This window comes from Cavia porcellus, unplaced genomic scaffold, assembly GCF_034190915.1.
Source record: "Cavia porcellus strain 051 isolate PalLab524CR breed Dunkin Hartley unplaced genomic scaffold, mCavPor4.1 scaffold_23, whole genome shotgun sequence".
Taxonomy (NCBI): domain Eukaryota; kingdom Metazoa; phylum Chordata; class Mammalia; order Rodentia; family Caviidae; genus Cavia; species Cavia porcellus.
In genome coordinates this window covers 52,108,959-52,126,988 of record NW_026947506.1, presented here as the reverse complement: position 1 = coordinate 52,126,988, position 18,030 = coordinate 52,108,959, and the positions used below count along the sequence as shown (strand labels likewise).

The 18,030-nt window shown below is 36.1% G+C and overlaps 1 long non-coding RNA gene across 1 annotated transcript in view; it reads left to right on the top strand.

Annotated features, from left to right (window-relative positions):
• The first annotated feature begins 552 nt into the window (after positions 1-552).
• The window catches only part of LOC106026689 (uncharacterized), a 71,050-nt gene continuing 53,572 nt past the window's right edge, over positions 553-18,030 (top strand). Inside the window, exons 1-2 of the long non-coding RNA XR_010042418.1 lie at positions 553-2,252; positions 3,564-3,723. This is a non-coding gene — a long non-coding RNA (uncharacterized LOC106026689). The remainder of the gene's footprint in view (positions 2,253-3,563; positions 3,724-18,030) is intronic.

Genomic DNA, 18,030 nt, shown 5'->3' with positions numbered 1-18,030 from the left:
TCAGGTCAAGAATTTAAGAATGAAACTATCCATGCCCCATTTTCCCATTTTTAAAGATAACTAGAATAGCAAAAATATTCAGAAACATTTTTAAGTGATGCTTAATCATAAAATTTAAAAAAAAAATTTTACCACACTAAATGTCTATCATTCTGGCTTATGTATACCTATAGTATGCACAATATATACTGTAACAGACATTATTTTTTGACATACACTTATCTAATATGCAGTAATGTCAATCACTTAACCTTGGATACAACTTCACTCATGAAATGGAAAGCAATTATTCTTTGCTGTAAATGAGTAGGAGTAGTCCATTACCATAAAGTTTCAAACAGATTCATGAATTCACACTTAACAACAAAGTTAGGAAGACAAAAATACTTATACTACCAAAGCTGATCTTTTTGGTAATTACAGAGCCTGCTGAACATCTGAGAAAAAAAGACCAAAGTGATACCTCTTTTGTCAAAAACTAAAAATGCGGAAGTCTGGAAACAATGAGGTATTCCCATTTAAAAACTGCAATAATAAAAATAAATCGTATTTTAAAAATTAATGTGACATTTACAAAGTATATTCATGCTTCATTTTTCTTCCTCTTTAGTTCACTTTGTCCAGCTCAGACTGTCCCAATTTTCTTCCTGTGCTGCCACACTAAAATATATTAATATGTTGAATTATGTAGGTTTCCCCTGACAAATCTCAACCATTAGAGCTACATCCACATGCTCCACCAACCTACCTCGTAAGAATTTCAAGAACTTTCATCTATTTTTAGTTTTATAAAAAGCCTATCCAGATGAGATGTCATGGCACATGTGTGTGTCTGTGTGTATTTTGTGTGCACAAGTCAGCCAGAACCATGTAACAGTGTGCAACCAGAGAGACAGAAGACATGCAAATGAACTTACACAGTAGTCCAAGTAACCCTAAATGTCTTAGATATCCAGACACTGAATTATCCTCTCAAAATAATCTCACCGCTGAGCAATGAGATAATGAGGGGATCTGTCACCACACTAACAATCAGTGACAGTTTTGGCAAATGAACACTAAAGCAGAATGTTGTGACACTACCACTACAGTGATAATGGAAGACACAGAGTGGAAATAGGCACTGATCAAGGAACTGTGGGTTGGAATCCCTGTGACCTTAGAATCTTTCTAGAGGGCATTTGCATTGGCAGTGGAGTGTTGCTGGTTCTTGTGAAACCTTCAGACCATCTTTTCTATTATACTCCTCCACAATGTTTGGCTTTTTAGTGGTAATCTTTCAGCAAGCAAATTGTCTTTCCATGTTTGCAAGACACGGCTTTACTGGCGCTTTCTTTCTGGACAAACTCAAAACATTTTAAATATTCTTTTGGGCCATTTGCTCTCAACATAGATCTGGATGAAAGCCCTCAACAGTAACCATGCCACTACCTTAACATTGAACTGCCGTGAAATTTCTTCAACCAGGTTAATTTAATTTCAGCCTTTGACAAAGCCTTTGGATATGAGCAAAATGCAAACTAATTTTCTGCAAATGTAACACACACACACACAAACATACATTTTACATTTCCTATTACTCTCCCACTAGCCAGTTTTGAAACTTTTTTTTCACTTTTAATAAAAAATACACAGCTGGTATCTCTAGCCCTTTCCAAATGATCTTACATGCCATTTATAAAGGCTTCTGAACCATATGGTCAGGTAGCAGCAGCACAGCAATAACCCCACCACCAGCACCAAACTCTGTGTTAGCTACTTTCTCTTCACTGGGAGAAATCACCTGACATCTACAAGTTAAAGGAATCCTTAATCTATTGGAGATACATACTTTTAAGTGTCCAAATTAATAGCATTATATGTATTTAATTTAAATACATTTGGTTATTGCTTACACTAGACGTTTCTTCAAACCCTCTAGTGCTTATCGTCTAGAGACTTCTGAGGAGGTCACTGAATCATGGGTGTGTGATATTGAATTAGTTCACTGAATGGTTTAGCATAGTTCTGTGTGGATAATTAGCATAGTTCTGGGTGTGAATGCTGGGCTTAGTGGAGAGAGAAGATGCACCTGGGTTTGGGTGGCACCAACCGAGAGGCTTATAGCCTGAATGAAATAAAAACTGAAAGGAGGAAGAAGTCTTGCTGCTTCTTACCTGCCATTCCATGCAGTGTATGTCCGCTCTCAGGTTCCTCTGCCATGACTTCTTGCTTTGGGGCCAGATGACTGTGGACTCAAACTTCTACAAAATGTGAGCTAAAAGACACCTTACCTCCTTTAACTTGTGGGTGTTGAGTATTTTGTCCCAGCAATAAATAGGTAACTAAGACACACTTACACTTGAACTGCAAGTTTTAATTAAGTTTAAAATGGTGGATTGATTGAACATGCAGCTAGTTCAACTTGCTCCTGAAATATTATTTGAATTAAAGGATAAAATAAATGTTACACATGAGACCTGGAGCCCAAAAGGACATAGTTTTTGATGTGTGAAAACTGTAAGGTAAATACTGTTAACTCACATGGCAAAATATTAGGACACTCAGAGGCACAGAGCACTTTGGCATAAAATGTGAAGCAGAGGCCATGAAAAACCATAGGAAATGAATGTAGAGCCATTGTACACCTGTCCTCCATCTCTGCAGGTGCTATGCAGATATTATATTCTATAGACATTAAACCTTAGAGATATCAAGTACATCATGGCTGAGACCTAGACATTAGTGGAGGAAACACTGTATGATGAACAGTTTCTGGAAAGCAGGCAGCTTTGATTGTATTCCTCAGGTAGAGGGTGAGGAGGTTTTCTCTGATATCAGGCTGTCCAAGAGATTTGGCCCCTAGTCGTTGCCCAAAGCCCTGTGAAGGAAAACCTGATTTCACTGCCAAATTCTCACAGTGGTGCCCAGTAGTTAAATGAAAGTTTTGCTCACATACAATATTTCACTCCAGGGAATGCCAGGGTCACCGATGTATTTCAGGGAATTCTCTGACAAGAGAGATCATTGTAACAGGAACAAAGGAATTTGTGGTAGTGCTAGAAATTCAGGAGCAAATTAGAAGTTTAAAAGTATTTCAATACCAGGTTGAAAAAGTTCAATTCAAGGAATAACTAATATTTAATCAGAGCCAAAGGAAAAAGTAGAAAATGGAAAGAGGATGGAAATTTGACATTAGTGAAGAAGTACGAGTCTGAAAAACACAATATTTGAATAAACAAAGTATAAGAAAAACTAGAGAAAATATCAAGGACTTTAAAAGAAGAGGGAGTTTTCAGACTTTAAAGACCACTCCAATGAGATGAAAAAGTCAATAACAAAGCCTTGTGTTCTTTCAGCATCCCTAAGATAGAGAAGCCTTTAAAAGCTTCCAGAGAAGGAGGAGTGGCTATAGCTGGTTATTTATGAGGTATATAATATGGGGACAACGGAGCTAAGAGCAACGCTAGAAATGAGAAGAGCTTTGTGAAACCTGGCATCAACCTGCAAATCTAGGTTTTATTAGCAACTATATTTTCCTTTACAGGCTGACTTCTTAAAATTACCCACATGCCCTTTCACAGGAGAAAGTTTTCCAGTAGAACAGGGGAGCACAAGACAGAGGAAACAAAAGCATCTCGGACAGTGAGGACACACGCACAGAGCCCTGTGGAAGACAGACTTCAAGGAGCTGTTCCAGGGAAACTGAAGCAGCAGGCCTAAGGACAAGCCTGTCCCTCTAAGGTAGGAAAGCCTGTGAGGGCGGCCTCTGGGAGAAAACGGAAGCAAGGCTGTGTTAGAATGTGAACAATGTCCTGGCAGGCATGTGACTAATGTTACAGCATTGCGGGATTGTTGTTAAGAGAACTGTCCCATTAAGAATGGAAAATTGACCTCCCTCCAAGAGGAAGAACGTGAAAACAGAAAGAGCCCTGGGTTACTTATCTGACTTGCTTTTGTGAACTAATGCTCCTTAGGGATCATCCAGCAGCAGTGCAGAGCTGTGTACATTTCAGAAATACTTTAGACAAAGAATTAAATTGTACAAAGAGGCAGAACAGTGTGACTGTTATTACATAACCTAGCAGTAAACAGTAGTCATAAATGATAATTAGTTATTTAGTTTAAAATATATGATCTAAATAAATGTAAAACATAAAAATAAAACTGTATGATGCATCTGAAGGAAATTGGGGAGAATAAAGTCAAGGCAGAAAGAGGAAGCTAAGCATTCACCTGTTATGATGGAAAAACAACGGACAGTGCTAAAGACTGATGTGTTAAATAGTTTATTTTGATTTTTAAAAAGATTAACAATTAAAGCCAAATATTTCATACAAACCTTTAACACTGTGCCCATATTACCACAATGGAACTTAAATATCAGAAACCCTTAAAAATGGAAATTACTAACTCAAAGTTTTTGTGAAGTAAATTTAAAACATCTCAGGAAAATACAAGATACCTTAAAAATGCAGAAAAGGAAGTCTATGGTAACAGACTGGCTCCTCATTGTATTTGTTTAGAAATCATGGCAGAAACAATTAGATTTACGCAATTTCTTATCAACGATTTACTTACATGCTTGAGATGGGTGTTGTTCCTCTGGTCATGCACTAAGAATAAGAAAAACAAATAAACCTAGTTAAACTATTGTAATACAAATGCCTTAGAAAAGTACATTGAACTGGCTACAAAATACCTGATGGATTATAAATATACAGAATATACAAAATGAATATTTTACTTTTAAAAGTAAATCATCTAATGCTGGGGATATAGCTCAGTGGCACAGTGCCTGCCTGGCAAGCACAAGGTAGTGAGTCAGAACTGGGTACCAAAATGAGGCAATTATCTGCCAAGACAAGTTTGATAAAGAACCAAATATTTATTTATACCTTCTGTTTACCCTAAGAAATGACAGACTGTCCTTACATGAAAGAAAATTGTAAAACTAGATCCTAGATGAACGTTAGCTAATAGAAAAAAGTTAACTTATTTCATGTCTCTCCTTTTACCAGACTTTCCTGAGTAAATACAATACACAGTACTTTGTAATTGTATATTGCTTTACAGCTTAATTACAAATATCTAATAGCAGACGGCTCTATGAACAAGTTTCTGGTTAGGCACTCACTATTCTCTTTCTGCTCTAGAATTCATAACCTACTAAGTTAATGCAGACGTTACTAAAAATATTAGTGATTCTTTAGACAACTGTAAATTAATCCACCTGAAATATCGACCTTGAAATGAATGTGCTAACCTAACTGAACACCCTCTCAATAGCACACAATTCATTCTGGCCTAATGAAATACATAAAGCAAACACTCCAGAGTTACATGGGCCACCGCAGCATTTCCCATACTGTTTCCTCTAAAGCTGGACACCTGCATATTCCTTTCCCCTGAAGAGAGGAGTGCAGATCTGTTTGTATTTTATCCCACACTCTACATGTGAGAGGCACATATATCTCCTGAAGAAATGGAAAAACATAGCAATGCTAACCAGAAATGACCAGCTCAAAAAGAAAATTGTACAGAAGTGGAAATATAGAAAAGAATCCCCATTTTTCATTGTGCTGCATTTTTCCAAGTATTACAGGGGTTTCGTTCCTTAAATTCTTACTCTTGTAATCAACTGGAAAATTTTTTCATATATCAGACCTTTAACAACACAATAAAATGACAGCAACAACAACGACAAAGGCAATTTATCCAAACATGAAGAAGAGAAGTTAGGTTTCACAAAGTCCGGCAAATCTGATCCTCACTCTGGAGTAAGCAGGACACAATGATTTACAGTAGTTGCACACATTGCCTTGTCCCTTAGGAAATGTCAGAGTATGTTTACACAGATTCTCTTCATAGGATCAAAACATTTTTGCTAACTCAAAATTTCTGAGAATACCATAAATCCTAAATCTGGTGTGAGGTAGGCTCACTGGATTATAGCACTGTAACAGTGAGATCGAAGGGATGACTCAGTATGACTCGTTGGCTATATCCACATATATACCTATCTGCATATCTGGATCTATGATTTTTAAAATATGATGACAAGATAATCTAAGTGTAATCTAAGTTTTATTATTTCTCCTTAAAACATTTCCTGGGAGCAAGGGGAAAGAACAAAATAATACAGAAAAATAAGTTTAAATCCATGACCCCTTCCTTAATCATGTGGTCTGCTGTAGTGATACAGAGGCAGCAAAATGTTTTAACAGAGAGTAGACAAGCTCTCCAGTTTAGAGTGACATTAAAAGAAAGTGTATAATCAGATATTAAAAGTAAAATGCACATTTAAAAAATTGAAAAACTGAATCCAATACGTAAGTTCTTGTAAATATTTGTATAATGTATGAACCATGTAAAATGACAATAGTTTTCAGCCTGATCATTGATGGGGAAACGTAGTCTTACCATATGTTTGAGATTTGCTCAGGAAAATTGTGCTGATTTTTGGATCATCAGAAGGGTTTAATTTTGAAGCTCCTTCTACAGAGAAAAAGAAAAAAATGTCATGACTTCATTCCATAGAAATGTAGATAGTTTTGAAAACAGCTTCCCAATACCTTTAAATCATGTTAACAGCATTGTAAAATGTTTTTAGTTATGAATGTGAATGAAATAAAATGAAGGGAACAATATAAGGATTCTCCCAGAGAACTGTAAAGCTGTAGAATCCCTTTTCAAATACAGAATCAAACAGGCTGTATCTTAGACTTATTATTCTAAAATTTTACCTAAATAATGTAATGTAGCTTTTCCATGAACCAAGTGCACTTTAAGATGAATATATGGCCTACGATGGCCTTCTCTGCTGGTATTACTGGCACATTTCAGGAACGCTTTTGAGTAACAAACACTTGCTCTCACATCCTGGATGCACTGTTAGATACCAGTTCAATGTGACAAATATTTAAATACATCAAACATTCTTTAGACCATGAATCACATGGCTATTTCTAGCTGCATTCAACAAAACAACTAATTTTGATAGCTGTGCTTTTAGGAGACTATAAATGATGGAAGATCTAGGATTAAAATCCAATGTGCTAATCTGTAATCACCTTCCTGAGAAAAACTGTTTTTTAAGAAACTTGTCCATGTACATAGATTTTTTATTCTTCTTTCTGCCCAGATGTCCACCTTAGAACTAGATTGGGAAAGTCTTCTCTTTACAAGATACTAGAAAACAGAGTCTTCAACTTCAATAATACATAATTTGCTATTATAAGAAATAATAAACTTCATTATGGGGTATGCTGTGACTGTCCTCAAAAATCTCAGGCTACTTAAACAGTTTTGTAACAAACTGTACCAATATTCAAATAAACTAGTGGTTAAGCAATATTTCCTTAAGCACACATTATTAATTATTCTACTTTAGAGTGTTTAGTGGTCCAGTCACACTCTTCTCTATATCCTTGGCCTTGCAAAATTCAAAATGGGCACTGATATATTAAAAAAATAATCAGTCTATTAGTGACTACTGTCTAACTCAGCACTTCACAAATTTACCTTCTTTTGAATACTACTTTTACCCCTTCTGAGTACTATGGTTAGAATTTTGGATATAAATATAATATTGGTATTTCAGATTTAACAATAATTTGAATAATTGATTTTAAAGGTACAATGACATCACTAGCAACTTACTAAAACCTTTCTTTATTCTTCATGGTAATTCCTCAATCAAGTTTAGTAAAATAATTCTTATATAAGAACTTCTAAAGAATACATGAATTTTTGCATGTCATTTAGAAGATGTGACAATCTTAGTTATGTGGAAAAATAAAATCACTTTATGCACAAGGTGACAGGTACAGACTTACATGGCCATCTGTATTCTAAAGCTTCTGAGAACTTTAGGACCACGTCCTACTAAAAACCAATAGGTGCACATTTGAATTTCTAAATATAATTCGTAGAAATTTTTACTATTAAAAATAAGTAATAGAAAGAGCTATATTAGGTATTGGCATCTTTGTAATGACTGGTTTTGAATGTAGTCCAGAAAAACTAAGTATCAAAATCAGATGAATCATTTTAAACCCCCCCCCACACACACTCTGTCTCTCTCTATCTGTCTTTCTCTATTTCTCTGCCTCTGTCTTTGTCTCCAAGACTATGTATCTGAAGACAAAATTCAAGAAGTTTGGTATTTAAAATAAAGAGAATGTGCAAAAATAAAAGAAACCAGCCCAAGGGAAAGGCTTGCACCCTCTCTAGAGCAATAGAATAGGCATATGATGCAGGGTTGGTCAGTGCATCACAACTCTCTTGAGTCCTCCCAACAATCAGAGGAGAAAGACACTAGGACTATTATCTAGCTAACTGGCAGCTGCTAGTGGTGACCTCTGCCATCAGGAATAGTAAATGTTTGGCAGAAGAGATGGACAGAGGGAAGGAGAACTGACATGGGCTTTTGAGAAGGGTTACTTCCTGGGTCTAGTTGTACATGATCAACCTGTATGAACTACCTGGTTATGCAAGTCTATTTTTGGAATAGATTTTCTTTAATTTGTAATTTTTAAGGGTGCTTGTTAATCAGCTCTATTGATGATCACACTCAAGGTGGGGACCTACAAGAGTCATTGACTCATTTAACAGATATTATGAACAGCAATTTGTAAATGCCAAACTACTGTGTTTAAAAATTATCAACATACCCCCATTTGTTTTAGTTGCTTTGATTATGCATGTTTTACAAATAGCTCTTGGGCTCAGAAACATAACTCAGTTGTGAAAAACATACCTTGCAAGCCCAGAGGTCTGGATTTGATCTCCAGAACAATTAAAAGACAAAAAATAACATCAATATACAATTCATTGCATATTTTATTACCACAAAATGATCAGCCCTTTGAGAATATTTTCTCTTTTGATACCATAACAATGCAGCAAGGTATTGTGTACTTTATGTAGCCAATCTCTTATTGGTTGAAGATTTAGTCACTCATAAAATTTGAATTTATTATGAGAAAAATATTCATGTACATAGTATTTTCTTTTTTTCTAGATAGTATTTTTAAAGAAATCATCTTTTTCTAATTAGGAAAGATTTTAAAAGATGCAGGGAATACACAAAAAGGAGTGGATTTCTTAGTTGAATGTACAGAGCTAATTGCTTTTGAAAAGGCATAAGGGCACTTTAGGGTCCGGTAGTACCAATGATATGGTTTGAACTCCAAGCCCAGATTTGTTTTGTTAAAATCCTGTGAATGTGTACGAGAAACATTACTGTGCCTTTAATTTACAAATATCTGATGACAGTTTGACTACTGTCCCATGCTTAGTATTGGAATTTTCACACTGGTTATTTTCACATCAGTTTTATGTATGTTAGGCACTGTATCCATTACTTTGAACATTGTCATTGCACAGTTTTCAGGAAGTACTAGTTTATCGTGTGCCCACCACAGTTTTCGATAGTATACTGCTTGCTCTTTCTGCTAATAGTAAACATCATGTGTTGCCATTTTATCCAATAGACATTTATGTTACTAGAGAGTAAACAGATAAGAACTGTATTAACACTCTACTGTCTATTAACAATTTCCAAGAGCCAAAAGGGACACTAACCATATCACATTGCTCTTCTTTCATTATCATGATTGTGTAACTACCAGAGATAAAGCAAATCATTCGGGACCGTAAACACACATACAGAGACACACACAGACACACACACCTGCGTACATACAACTTAAAACAGATGTCAAGAAAATGCAAACTTTGAGTACCGTGAAACTTATACAAATGCTTTAAAGATTTTTAGAAATATATACAAATATTTCAAACTATAACTAGAGATTATGATTAAAACTCTTTTCGAATATCCACCAATTTTATATTACGAGTTTCAAATTTAAACTTCACAGCACAGTGGTTTGTTATAGGTGAAATACAGTTTTAAAAATTTAACTCAAGTCTACATGTGAACATCTGTGAGAGAAATAAATCTATAAAACATAACTGATATGTAATATTGCTTTTGTTAATGTCTGAGATACTATCAATGGAGACATCCATCTCAATTGAAGAACTATTAAAAACAGAAAGTCGCACATGTGACTTGGAATATATGAAATGCACTACTAAAATATTAAAATTATGCACCATTGTCTTGCCATATTTGACTTTATCCTCTTCCAAAAATTAAAAGTAATAAGAGCTAAGGAGTAATAAAACTGGAAACTGTCAAGAATTAATGTTTCTCATCCAAATAATAAAGAGAAAAAACAATGATCAACAGTGCAGGAATAAAGCAGAACTAGAAAAAGACACGGATTTCAATAAATACCATTTAAATAGAAGATATTCACAGTTTCTGTGCCAATTGCTGTGTACTTGCTGATTTGAAGGTTGCAGCATTTACCCAGTTGATCTATTAATCTTTTATTTTTTTCTTTTGGTACCCAGGAACCAAACCATGAACTCATGACCATGTGCTTGCAAGGCAGGTGCTTATACCACTGAGATAAATCACTGGCCAGTCCTATATTCTTTTGCTATGAATTATATTCATTTTAAGATCCAAAACACAACAATTGTAGATTCATAATTTCTATGCAGCATGTTGGTTTTGTTGGCATCCACATTCCACTGCCTGGAGCTGGTTGTGCTGATCAGAGGGTACATCACAGGAAGCAGGGCTCCTGCATACTGTTGCTCAGTGCTCACTCCCACCTGACTTCTCTGTTGTAGTTTCTGCTGATCTGCACTCTGAATCAGCTTCTCCATCCATTTTCAGTCCTTCCCTAACTGTTTAATCCTCAGTCCGTGTTTTACTGATTGGGACTGAGATGTGACATTCGTATATTGTATTAATCCTCTTTCTACTTATGTATTACTTAGGAATGCTTTGCTGAATTTCTTTGAATTGTTGTAAATGATCACTTCTTTATTATTACATGACTAGCTTAAATATTTTAATACTCTGGGAGTTGGATGAGAAAACAAGGTAGCTATAAGGCAACACGTATGTCATATTTTAAAGTCCATTTCTACACATCTTATATCTGAATTTACAGGTAGTTTGCTATTTTTCTTTAAAAGAGAGCTTCCTCTATAGTATATAAAGTTATAATATTTCAAGGAAAAAGACACACTATGGTAACTACTATTAAGTCGGGTTATTGGATGGTGAAGCAGTAGGTTGCTGAAACAGTTATGATTTGACCTGTATTATTATGTTGTTATGTCCCCTTTTATCTCAATCTCTCCCTTATTCATTGAAAAATTATTTAGTTATTTTGTATGATTTTTTAAATTATGAGGATAAGTTAAAATTAGCAGGATATATAATAGTAACTTTATTGATTTTCTATTAACTGGATTTGAAGTCCTGTAATACTGCCACTATCTTGTTTTGACTGATTAGACTCTGCTCCGTTCTGTATGATAGTATAGTTTGAGGGTATAGGCAACTACTTTGAAGGGAATAAGATTCACTAAGATGCCGATTCTGTTCTCACTACTATCTCCTTTGGAAGTCCTGTAAAGTTTAGAATGTTAAGTTTTATTGTTCTTGTTCTGTACTGCTTTGTTCAACTTTATAATACCTAAGGAGATAGACAATTTTTTAAGAAGCATTATGGTAACCGTTGTTGATAACCTTGTACTCTGTTTTTACATCATGTACTATGTCTATCCTTGGTTTTGACTGACAGCTTTGTCTTGCCATATTTGACTTTATTCTCTTCCAAAAAACAAAAGTAATAAGAGCTAAGGAGTAATAAAACCCAAAACATTAAATTTTGTTGTAAAAAGAGAGGGGAAAAAAGTGCTCTAAAGTATACAACTGCAAGTGTGTTTAGGAGTGTTAAATAGTTGACCATATTAATGTTTTTGGTTGAATCATTGAACACAACTGTTTGCAGTCTCTCTCTTTGAATGTCCACTTTGAGGGCCTTGACTGTGACTTGAGCAACTATCTCTAACATGATAATGTGTAATCTGCTAACTGGTGATTTCGTATTTTGATTTGTAGTTCTGTATTACTTGTAAACTTATACCACTTTTTTGTTTGTTTTTTCTCTTTTCCTTTTAAATAAACAAAATAATTATTTGTATAACAACAACAACAACAGAAAAGAGAGCTTCCTATGCCAATAATCTTCCTGTGGTTTCCTGTGACAACTAAAGTCCATAATAGTCTTTGTCAAACCCCATTAGGCATACAAAGACTTTGACCCACAAGTTCTTCTTGTGATGTTGTTTGCTGTCCTGAAGCTGCCTTCATGTTTTATGTCTTGGTCTACTGAATTTGTTCCCATTTAAGGATATCAAAAAAGAGGGGGCTATCCCTCTCCATGGAAGCATTGCCCAACTCAGGTCATTCTCACACTTAGGGCTGCTTAGACATCATTTAAATAAAACAGGCATCTTCCATTGCCCTGGTAAAAGTGGCCTCCCACCACAACTACTATCCAATTTCACTTTGTCTCCTCACCTTGCCACCTGACTTTTAAATTATACAAATACTGTCTATCATTGTCCCCTCTAGACTATAAGGATCAGGGTTAGGATGGGGTTGTCTGTACAGCACTATCTGCTCTGTACTGAACACTGATAGGTTCTTCAATAGACATTTGTTTCAGTGTCCTCAAAACTAGATATTTTTTCCAAGCTTTACCATTTCTTCTAAGATTTCTTCTAACGCTGTTTCTTGCTTTGTCACTTAAGATCATTAAGTTGTAGGTGTCTTAGAATATAGCTATTCAGATGTAGGTGTGAAATAGGCCATAAAGAATGACAAGTGTCCAGAAGAGTGATTCTAATGCTGATGAAAATGAAAGTTAAATTTATTTTGTCATGGGAATATTTAATACTGAAATGCTTTCCCTAGAAAACAATTCATCCTATAGACTCAAATTATAAGACAAAATATACCATTTGAATTTTATAATAAGACAGTATAAGTCATGATTAACCAAAATATTTTTATCTGTGTCCCCAGAAACTAACATTTAATGGAATTGTATGTGATTACATTTTAAAGGTTTGCCAAATCATAAGGTATCTGTGAATATGTGATAGGTCAACTTAACTTGCTAATTGTAAAGTAATACAAAGATCATTTTGCGTATATCTGAGATCTACACTAGGTTCTTAAATGACTTGAAAAAATGTTATTCTCAAATAATTGACAAGCGAACAAAAAAAAAACCCATCCATAAAACTGTTCAATTTAATTAAAAAAAATTTAGTCGGCATTTTGAACTTTAACAGGGAAATTGATATGAAATTACCTGAAATAAAGATAAAAAGCAGATTTCCAATGTACCTATCTTTTACATTTGTTGTTGGATCTGGTGCTGTTCCTATCTATGCAAACTGAAGTCAAATAACCAGTATTTTGGTCACTGTACTCAGTGCCAAAACACTACCCTTCTTGCACTTCTGAGGATCCAGCTGTGCTCTCTGCATGCTACAGAAGTGCCTTAGTGAGCCATTTCCCTGACCCTAAGCATTCAATTATAAAACACAAATAGAAAGGAAATTTTAATAAATACCATACAACAGGCTTTATGCTCAAAGTATTTTTCAGTATTTCAGACTCAGTGCTGCTTATCATTCTCCTGCTCTCCCCTGCCCTCTTGCCAGCTTCCCCTAATATTCACAGCATTCTCACCTTCAACTGAGTTCCTAGAACAAGCACTTTGACTTCAGAAGAAAATTTAGGCTATTGTTTTAAACTTTACTTTTGTTCTTATCCATTAAGATGAATGTACACAAATGACACAGAAATGTAACTGTTGTCTCTGAGTTTTGCAAAACGTAAATGAATCTAAGTACGATGAGAGTAATGTCTAAGAGACAGGTCTACATTATGAATACAATGTAAGATGCATTCTGAAAAGTTTTCTTTCCCCTGCAAAGATTGAATTTGGCATATGTACCGTATCCATGTCAATCTGAAGTAGGAGGTAGCTAGAAGCACTCAGTCATTTCCTAACTTTGTTTCTTAATCTACAATACAGAGAATGTAGTACAGAGTTTTCTTTGTATTAGGAAGGGTCAAGTGCGATGTATAACACAGGAGAACATGTAAATCATGAAGAACTATACAAAGGTCCTCTTTATGCTCTTCCTTTTTTTATTCGTACATATTTGCAATACATTACATTTTAATTTTTTTGGTAAAATCAGTCATAGTGTTACTTTATACCATCAAGTCCAGTGTAAGTTTTCATAAATACTTATGTGCTTTGCATTTAAAGGTGTAACTTGTACATGTATTCATCCTTTAATGAGTGTTATAGTTCCAAAATGTTACAAAGGCATGTATATTGGGCTTACTTAGTCTTCTGTTTTTTCTTTTGTGTTGTTTGAGACAGGGTCTCATGCTATACAGTTCAAGCTGTCCTTGAGTTCACTTTGTAGCCCAGGCTGTTCTGGAACTTGCATGGATCCTCCTGCCTCAGCCTCCCGAGTATTGGGATTGCAGGCATGAGCCACCATGCCTGGCTTTGGGCATACTTAGTCTTAACAAAGTGACTAAGTGTCCAACTAAAGTTAAAATGAAGAACAAACTATGAGACATTTCCTATATAATAATGAAATAAACTCTGCCATTTGGGACTCATATCTTTCTGACACAATTTTTTCCACTTCAAAGACTTAGTGTTACCCTCTAAGTAGAGCTGTCTTTGATGAGCATGTAGGATGATTCTAAGGTGAAGTCCAGCCTGGGGAACTTAGTGATATAGAGAGATCTTGTCCCAAAATACACTTGTTTTAAAACAATACAGGGTTAGGGATAGAGCAAGTTACAAATGCTTTGGTTTAAATTCCTAGCACTTGAAAAAGGAAAAATAAACAAGGACAGTCTTCATTAGGGAACCAACTTGTAACTCACAATTATTTTCACCAACATTGATCATTTTAAAATTCTTGGGGGTAAAAATCAAAGATTTCATCTGTTTCCTCTAGCAGAATCCTTTCAGTTCGACAGTCTTAGCAGTTGTGAAGTATTGTACTGGCAGGTGGGGCAGGATAGGAGAAGGGATAAGGAGTAACTGACATTCCAGAGCTGGCAGGGTGTGATACATTAATTCCTATGGCTTTACTTTCTTAACTAAACCCCAAGTTCATGTTTTGTCTCAAAATTTTGGAGCAACATCTCATGATCTCATGAGTGTTAGTTATTTAAAGTTCCCTTACATCAATTTTTTTTCTGAACTCAAATTTCAGTTGGAAGGATGAAACAGCCTCTATAGACCTAATGTCAGCTTATCATGTAAACCCCTATAACAACTTCTACTTGAATTTCCACAGGAAACCCTCAAGTGTTGGGATCTGAACTGCGAGCGTATCCTTGCCTTCACTGGTGTAAGCAAAGTAAGAATCAGGTCTTACTTGTCTCATTAACTTTGGCAGCAATCTAGGTAAGGATAGGTAAATATAAACGTATCTGAACTCTAAGAAAAGGGAATGAATATACTAAAAAGTCCTAATAAAGTTCCACAGGACAAGAGAAAGTGATACTAACAGAAAGGGTCCATAGTAGGATTGAGGAGTGAGTAGGGCCAAGAACTTGGTTGATAGGGGATGGAAAGACAGTGGCCTCGCAGGACAGAACAGAAATAAGTGTAGGACAGCAAGGCACAGTTGGAGTGAAATCCTTGCCATCAGTGCCCAACCCCAATAAAGCCAACTCTTGAAAGAAAGTGTTCAAAGCCACCAAGGGTGTGAAGCTTCACCTAAGGCCAGACAGTGTCCCCACATCTGCCCCGGCCTACCTTTTGGCATCTTCCAGTAATGGATATATTCCCCGTGGTGGCCATCCCTGGCTCCCTTTGTAAACTTCTTGGTCTTCCGGGGAGCAGTTACTTGTGCCCCCGCATCTCCATAGACCTCAGAGTCGCAGTCTGACTCCACTGACCCTTTGCGTTTGTGCTGGCCACAATTGGGGGCCACGCAACAGGTCAGAATGTTCCCCATAGGGTGTCACTGCACCTTTACTCAGCCCCCAATTGACCAGCTCAACAATGCAGAGAAGGGCTCTCCTGCTGTCCCTTCACTTTCGTCTCTGTCCAGCAGGCAGGCCCCACCCTTGACCACCTTTTCCCAACACCGCTAAGATGATTCGTCCTCCGTCATCCAGAAAGGGTAGAGATCCCAAAAGTGCTGAGAAGCAAAGCCACTGCCAGAGTTTAGGTCAGTGCTTTCCTTCCTTCAGCCACCTCCTACTAACTGAAAGCACCTGGCTGGCATCAGCCAACTGGAATGCATCCTGTGGTTACCTGGTTACCAGCAGCCAATCACAACTTGGGTTCCACCCACACACCCGCCCAACTGTCACCCAGAACTTGAATCAAAACACACTGCCCCACCTGGGATGCTCAGTCTTTCACACACAGGGTTTAGGATGCCTGTTCCCATTTTTAGGACATGGCTTTTCTAACTTTACTGGTGCTCCAGGGTAAAAGACTTTATAGAAGGCACCAGTTAGTGACTAGTTCCATAGCCAACTCAGCCTCCCTGAGTGGTACAGCTTTTATTTTCTCATGGAACTTAGTTGTATTCAAATTTTTGACTGTTTCTGCACAGAAATGCTTTTCTAACATCTTTCAAGCAAATGTTCATTTTTGCCTGTAACTTGAAGCTTTGATACAACTCTGAATAAATATTTCTGGCTATGTATCTTGAATGACACTCAGGATTCCTCAAATCTACACTTCAAATAGGGAATGAACTGTCCCCTCCTCTCTGTCCAACTTTTTATTTCTTCCCTCTGTTTGTCCCTTTCACATCAGCAGTTCTTGGTATTTCTTTTCTTTTATAACTTGTAAGGCATAAGTTTCTCCTACAAAATTGAAGAATCATAAAATGGGGCTCCAAGGTCCTGGTTTGATAAGAAGGGTAGCAGTTAACATTTATCAAGTGCTATGTGCCTGGTGCTGTTCTAATTAAGATTCTCACGTAACCCTAAAGTGCAATTATATCTAACATTTTTTAAATATTTTAGAAGACATCTGAGATGCAGTATTACTTTGCAGTCAAGTTCACATGACTGTCTGGGTGGAGATAGAGTAGTCTGTGCCCTCAGGAGTATGGGTCAGCACAAGTGTATTAGCCATACTGTATGAAAGTAGGGTAGACGTCAAAGTTATGTGAAGTGTCAGTGAGTATTAGGCTGTGCTTTAAGGATGAGTACTTTTTTCACATAGATTTTAGACGTGTTCCCCTCATCAACATACAGTTCCTTCTCTATATGAGGCACTATAGTATGAAATATTTCCAACTGTGAGTCTGGGCAGGAGAAAAAGCATAGTTTTAAAAAAAATTTATTTTAAACGGGGTAAACTAATCATAATAAAGCAGATCAGAGGAAAACAATGTATGTCACACTAATTTCAAAGCAAGACAACAGGATATTATCACTGTCTACCAAAAGGTCTCTTGTTTTCTTCTGAATAGTTGCCCATATTTTCACATATAATTAATTCATACACAAAAAATTAGTGGTTAGAACATAATGATGAAGGCATTGGCCTTGAAAACCAGACAACAGGGAAATCAACAATGGCTTCCATAATTTGTCTTATCTCCAAAAGAGCTATGCATACCTTTTGTATTTTGAAATTAAACAGTACAAAACAGACTCAAGTCAGTCTGAATAAAGGATAATAGTACTGCTGGATTTCACATCATGATGCTATGGAATCAGCACTGGATACATAGTGTCTCTTTTGCTTCAAAGTAGCTGTTCATTCCATTATGCATTATACAATCAATTCTCATAAACTATTTAGAAGTTCTATGCATGTATGAGTGTCTACATTTATACCTATGTTTTCTATATCAGACAGAAAAACAAAACAAAACAAAATTGTAGAAAAACTAAAAACAAAAAAAGACAAATAACAGTAGCAGAGTGCTAATAACTGATGATATAGGCCTTCCAAACAAGGTGGTAGGAGCATAACTAGGGCTGTTATTTTACACACTGATCTTCAAGAGTTTCTCAGATCACCATACAATAAGTTGCACAATTGTTCCAATCTATGAATGCTAACCATTTTCCAAGAACTTACA